Source organism: Hordeum vulgare, chromosome 6H, assembly GCF_904849725.1.
Source record: "Hordeum vulgare subsp. vulgare chromosome 6H, MorexV3_pseudomolecules_assembly, whole genome shotgun sequence".
Taxonomy (NCBI): Eukaryota; Viridiplantae; Streptophyta; class Magnoliopsida; order Poales; family Poaceae; genus Hordeum; species Hordeum vulgare.
Genome location: NC_058523.1, coordinates 2,987,063 through 2,993,062, shown reverse-complemented (window position 1 = coordinate 2,993,062; position 6,000 = coordinate 2,987,063). Strand labels below are relative to the sequence as shown.

Below are 6,000 nucleotides of genomic sequence, written 5' to 3'. Positions count from 1 at the left end.
CATGAAGACCGCATCACTATGCATATGGTTCATTGGTTCTGTAGCTTATTTTGTTCAGCTTGTTGTGTTCTGTTTAGAGATCTCCCTGAAAAGAGTAGACTTGTGCCTTCTCTAGCTGTGCTGCAAAGAAAGGGTGATTTAATCTCCATGTGCGTGCTTTAAGTCTCTACCTATGTAGTGTTTCTAGCAATTTTTGGATTCGTGTTCAGAGCGATGGATATGAACTGGATGCATACTATGTGTATGTACATATGAATAATACATACTATGTGTATGTACATATGAATAATACCGGATGCAAATTCTATGCATGAAATGTACTGTGTACCTCATAGTAAATTGCAGTTTTTTTAATAAAAAAAAAATTCTAGCAGTGTCGGGCACAGCATACTATTTGCTAGTGGTGCATCTTGCTTCGGTGTAAACTTGCCCGGGTGCATCCTTTAATAGCGTTGGGTGCTAGTTAATGTCCCCCGCTACTCACTAGTTAGGACTGGGTGCCCGCCATTGGTAGCCTTTTATCGGTGGCGGGTTGGCCTGGGTCCCTGCTAGGCATTCTTGCAGTAGTGGTTGTTGCGAGGCATTGTCTAGTGTGAGTCGAGAATTCCTTGAGGCATCAAAGATAAATTAATCATATCCTCATCATCTCATCTTGCCATTTAACCTAATATCTCAAAGTGAAAAAGAGTGACCATCCAATTCAACACATATTTGGTTGGTGATCCGGATCACTTTCCTCAAAAGAATAAGGTCAAACACCTACTTCCACCTTAGGAAATACCATCGATCTTGCACGTTGCTCAGATTTTCCTTTCGCTACCATCCACGCATCAGCGCGGCAGCCATCGAATCTAACAAGGACTAATCTCTACACAACTTAATTGTCCCAAGCTCATTCTGGGTTCTCCAAGAGGTAACAAAACATCTCGCTAACTTATACCAGCATGGGTGCCTAATCATTGTCAGTGTGTACCCCTGAATAGCCGTCTAAAATTGATTCCATGTTACTTGTCCCTAGCTAGAACGAATATATGAGTAGCATCTCGGAAAATCTACCTTATCAATTAGAACCAAGCTGTAATTTTGAAAACGTGCTACGGATAATTTAGCAGATTAAAAAAAATAGTACAATTTGGAAAAACTTCTAAAAGTGGAATGGTGATAATCCAACTAATAATAGATAGTATTTATCAATTGGCATCTATTTTTATCCATATCAAGCACGAAGATTTGTACAAAAAACCTATTTATGGAAAGGTATAATAGCATGCTTATTATACAAATTGTTCCTTATACTATTTTACAATGGGATGGGATCTCTCTGGCTCTATCCCTCTCTATATATACATGATTATATGAGTGTGTAAAAATCATCTTGTAGATCTCTTGAAACAAGTGTCCCAATAGCGTCGTATTATCAAGATGGACAAGTACCCAACTCCCATCCGTGCAAGAGTCCTACTGCAAGCTCTACTTCTTCTTCTCATATGTCATGCTACTACTACACAATGTAAGCAGGGGATTTTAAAACTAGTTCTACTTTTAATAATCTTTAGTATTTACAGTAAGTATACCATGTAATATTTTTTCTTGAAGTAGGTATTTTTCTATTACATAACGATAAATTATTTTTATTGATTTTTCCCATGTGGTGGTTGTTATTGATCAATCCAAAATCATACTAATGTGCATTGTTTGTTTGTTATACCATAGGTCGAATCATCGATGGCATCGATAAGGAGAAGATCAATTTACATGGGTTGTGTGTCATAGACAAACCAGTCCTTGGTGACTACTGTTGCAAAGTTACGCATGAGTGTTACATAGACCTTCCGACGTGCCTTCAGGAGTGCAACAAACCTGCAGGCGTGGTGGCAAGGGCAACCCCTCCTTCACCTACCGTATTCAGGACAAATGGAATTTGATTGGCTAATAATATGCGATGTACGAAAAATATTTGAAATAAAAAGAAGTATCTCTGTTTTTGTTATATTTGTCATATTGCAATTTAATTTCGGACAGCTGTAGTGAGTAGGGATCTTCGGGATAACAATATACTATTCTTCTTTTTCACTGGATGAGAAAATGACCACCTGGGAGCATGCAGAATTTCATTACTCATGTGAGGACATAATTCGGGAAAATAGGTTAGAAATTGTGAAGCCTACTTTACTATATTGTGGAAGCATTTATTAGTTTTGAATTATATAAATATTTCCTTTAAGAAACTAAAGCTTGCATGTACTATCTATCAATATCTTGATACGTACCAATATAAAAATACTCAAAGGGGCAGATCCAATTAATCTCGACCACCAAACCAGGTCAATTCAATGAACACGAGAGTGATCCAATCATGAGCGCTCAACTTGTTTAGCATGCATTAAAATATTATTCCAAATATTCACATTGACATAGTTTATAAAATTAATGCGTAAATAATATTCTACATAAAATATGTGAGCAATTAATATACTGCCGAATATCATGTCCAATTTATGTACATACCGAGTTTGGTACAGCTATTAAGGTTAATTCGCTTTGATATTGTAGAGATAAAGCATAGAAATTATTTATTTATGTCGACTCCAAAATTCGCTTCCACGGCAACTAATACATGTACGTTTCCAATATTTTCATCGTATCAATCTAAAATATCTTCAACAATTTGTGTCAATGTTCCCGTGACAGTACAATTGCTTCTTGCATAAAAAACATTTCTTCCATCTAGACATATTTCTTTTGTAGGATTACATTTCTATTGGATGAAGAAAAACTTTGAGAAAAAAGATATAGCATCCGTCCTTGAAAATCTTGGTGCCAACTATCCAAACCGAGAAGGTTTGCACATTTGGTGGTCATTAGTACATGGATAGATGGTAACTAGGATGATCATTGGAATCATGCATAACCAGATTCCGATAATTTCACTATGAAATCTGCTCTGCTCAGTTACAAATAATTGATGACGGTCATACATCACCAAGTGTTTTCCTCCCTAGGAAGCGCACTCGACAACTTTGGTGACGCTCTCACGTGAAATTCAACAATGTTTCGGCATCACAAGGCATGTCCATTATCTAGGACGATGTCTAGTGTCACAAAAGATGTCCGTGTCACAAAAAATGTTCAGCGGGTTAGATAATTGATTAAAAAATGCCGTGGTTGTGTTCAGAATGTAGTACCTTATAAATTCTGCAATGGTAAAGTTCATAACATGTTCGAATCAAAATTTCTGGGTTTAGTGTTCGGAGTCTCGTATTGATACGTCCATTTTGCATCATGTTTTCCTATTAATATTTATTATGTTTTGAATGATTCTTTCACTTTAGTGTGCAATCCCAATGCCATTTCTGTCTTATTTTGCATGATTTACACAAAGAAAGAAATTACCAGCAACTGGAAATCTGGATCGAAAAAGGCTATACAAGAGTTGGATATTTCGAGAACACCAAATGACCTAAAAGTTGACGAAGAAATATTCTGGAAATAGAGAAAGGATGCCGCCCGGTCGGGAACATTTTGTGTTTTATCATTATCTAGATTTCCGTGACTATGATTGACATGAATACTTTGTAGTATGAGATGCGTATGCACATGGCACTGATGTTGCCGACCACAGAAGACCATGGTGGAGAAGCGGCTCGAAGCCAAGGACCAGAAGATCTGGCAGTTTGGGAGTACCTCAGGACTTCGATATCAACTCCAGTCACTACATGAAGACCGCATCACTATGCATATGGTTCATTGGTTCTGTAGCTTATTTTGTTCAGCTTGTTGTGTTCTGTTTAGAGATCTCCCTGAAAAGAGTAGACTTGTGCCTTCTCTAGCTGTGCTGCAAAGAAAGGGTGATTTAATCTCCATGTGCGTGCTTTAAGTCTCTACCTATGTAGTGTTTCTAGCAATTTTTGGATTCGTGTTCAGAGCAATGGATATGAACTGGATGCATACTATGTGTATGTACATATGAATAATACATACTATGTGTATGTACATATGAATAATACCGGATGCAAATTCTATGCATGAAATGTACTGTGTACCTCATAGTAAATTGCAGTTTTTTTAATAAAAAAAAAATTCTAGCAGTGTCGGGCACAGCATACTATTTGCTAGTGGTGCATCTTGCTTCGGTGTAAACTTGCCCGGGTGCATCCTTTAATAGCGTTGGGTGCTAGTTAATGTCCCCCGCTACTCACTAGTTAGGACTGGGTGCCCGCCATTGGTAGCCTTTTATCGGTGGCGGGTTGGCCTGGGTCCCTGCTAGGCATTCTTGCAGTAGTGGTTGTTGCGAGGCATTGTCTAGTGTGAGTCGAGAATTCCTTGAGGCATCAAAGATAAATTAATCATATCCTCATCATCTCATCTTGCCATTTAACCTAATATCTCAAAGTGAAAAAGAGTGACCATCCAATTCAACACATATTTGGTTGGTGATCCGGATCACTTTCCTCAAAAGAATAAGGTCAAACACCTACTTCCACCTTAGGAAATACCATCGATCTTGCACGTTGCTCAGATTTTCCTTTCGCTACCATCCACGCATCAGCGCGGCAGCCATCGAATCTAACAAGGACTAATCTCTACACAACTTAATTGTCCCAAGCTCATTCTGGGTTCTCCAAGAGGTAACAAAACATCTCGCTAACTTATACCAGCATGGGTGCCTAATCATTGTCAGTGTGTACCCCTGAATAGCCGTCTAAAATTGATTCCATGTTACTTGTCCCTAGCTAGAACGAATATATGAGTAGCATCTCGGAAAATCTACCTTATCAATTAGAACCAAGCTGTAATTTTGAAAACGTGCTACGGATAATTTAGCAGATTAAAAAAAATAGTACAATTTGGAAAAACTTCTAAAAGTGGAATGGTGATAATCCAACTAATAATAGATAGTATTTATCAATTGGCATCTATTTTTATCCATATCAAGCACGAAGATTTGTACAAAAAACCTATTTATGGAAAGGTATAATAGCATGCTTATTATACAAATTGTTCCTTATACTATTTTACAATGGGATGGGATCTCTCTGGCTCTATCCCTCTCTATATATACATGATTATATGAGTGTGTAAAAATCATCTTGTAGATCTCTTGAAACAAGTGTCCCAATAGCGTCGTATTATCAAGATGGACAAGTACCCAACTCCCATCCGTGCAAGAGTCCTACTGCAAGCTCTACTTCTTCTTCTCATATGTCATGCTACTACTACACAATGTAAGCAGGGGATTTTAAAACTAGTTCTACTTTTAATAATCTTTAGTATTTACAGTAAGTATACCATGTAATATTTTTTCTTGAAGTAGGTATTTTTCTATTACATAACGATAAATTATTTTTATTGATTTTTCCCATGTGGTGGTTGTTATTGATCAATCCAAAATCATACTAATGTGCATTGTTTGTTTGTTATACCATAGGTCGAATCATCGATGGCATCGATAAGGAGAAGATCAATTTACATGGGTTGTGTGTCATAGACAAACCAGTCCTTGGTGACTACTGTTGCAAAGTTACGCATGAGTGTTACATAGACCTTCCGACGTGCCTTCAGGAGTGCAACAAACCTGCAGGCGTGGTGGCAAGGGCAACCCCTCCTTCACCTACCGTATTCAGGACAAATGGAATTTGATTGGCTAATAATATGCGATGTACGAAAAATATTTGAAATAAAAAGAAGTATCTCTGTTTTTGTTATATTTGTCATATTGCAATTTAATTTCGGACAGCTGTAGTGAGTAGGGATCTTCGGGATAACAATATACTATTCTTCTTTTTCACTGGATGAGAAAATGACCACCTGGGAGCATGCAGAATTTCATTACTCATGTGAGGACATAATTCGGGAAAATAGGTTAGAAATTGTGAAGCCTACTTTACTATATTGTGGAAGCATTTATTAGTTTTGAATTATATAAATATTTCCTTTAAGAAACTAAAGCTTGCATGTACTATCTATCAATATCTTGATACGTACCAATATAAAAATACT

The 6,000-nt window shown here is 37.2% G+C and overlaps 2 long non-coding RNA genes across 2 annotated transcripts; both read left to right on the top strand.

The window, feature by feature from the left end:
* The first annotated feature begins 1,303 nt into the window (after positions 1–1,303).
* LOC123404152 lies at positions 1,304–1,992 on the top strand. The gene is made up of 2 exons (XR_006611670.1): positions 1,304–1,510; positions 1,714–1,992. It is a non-coding gene; the product is annotated as an uncharacterized LOC123404152 (long non-coding RNA).
* A 3,026-nt stretch (positions 1,993–5,018) lies between these two features.
* LOC123404132 lies at positions 5,019–5,707 on the top strand. Its single transcript, XR_006611664.1, has 2 exons — positions 5,019–5,225; positions 5,429–5,707. It is a non-coding gene; the product is annotated as an uncharacterized LOC123404132 (long non-coding RNA).
* The last annotated feature ends 293 nt before the right edge of the window (positions 5,708–6,000 follow it).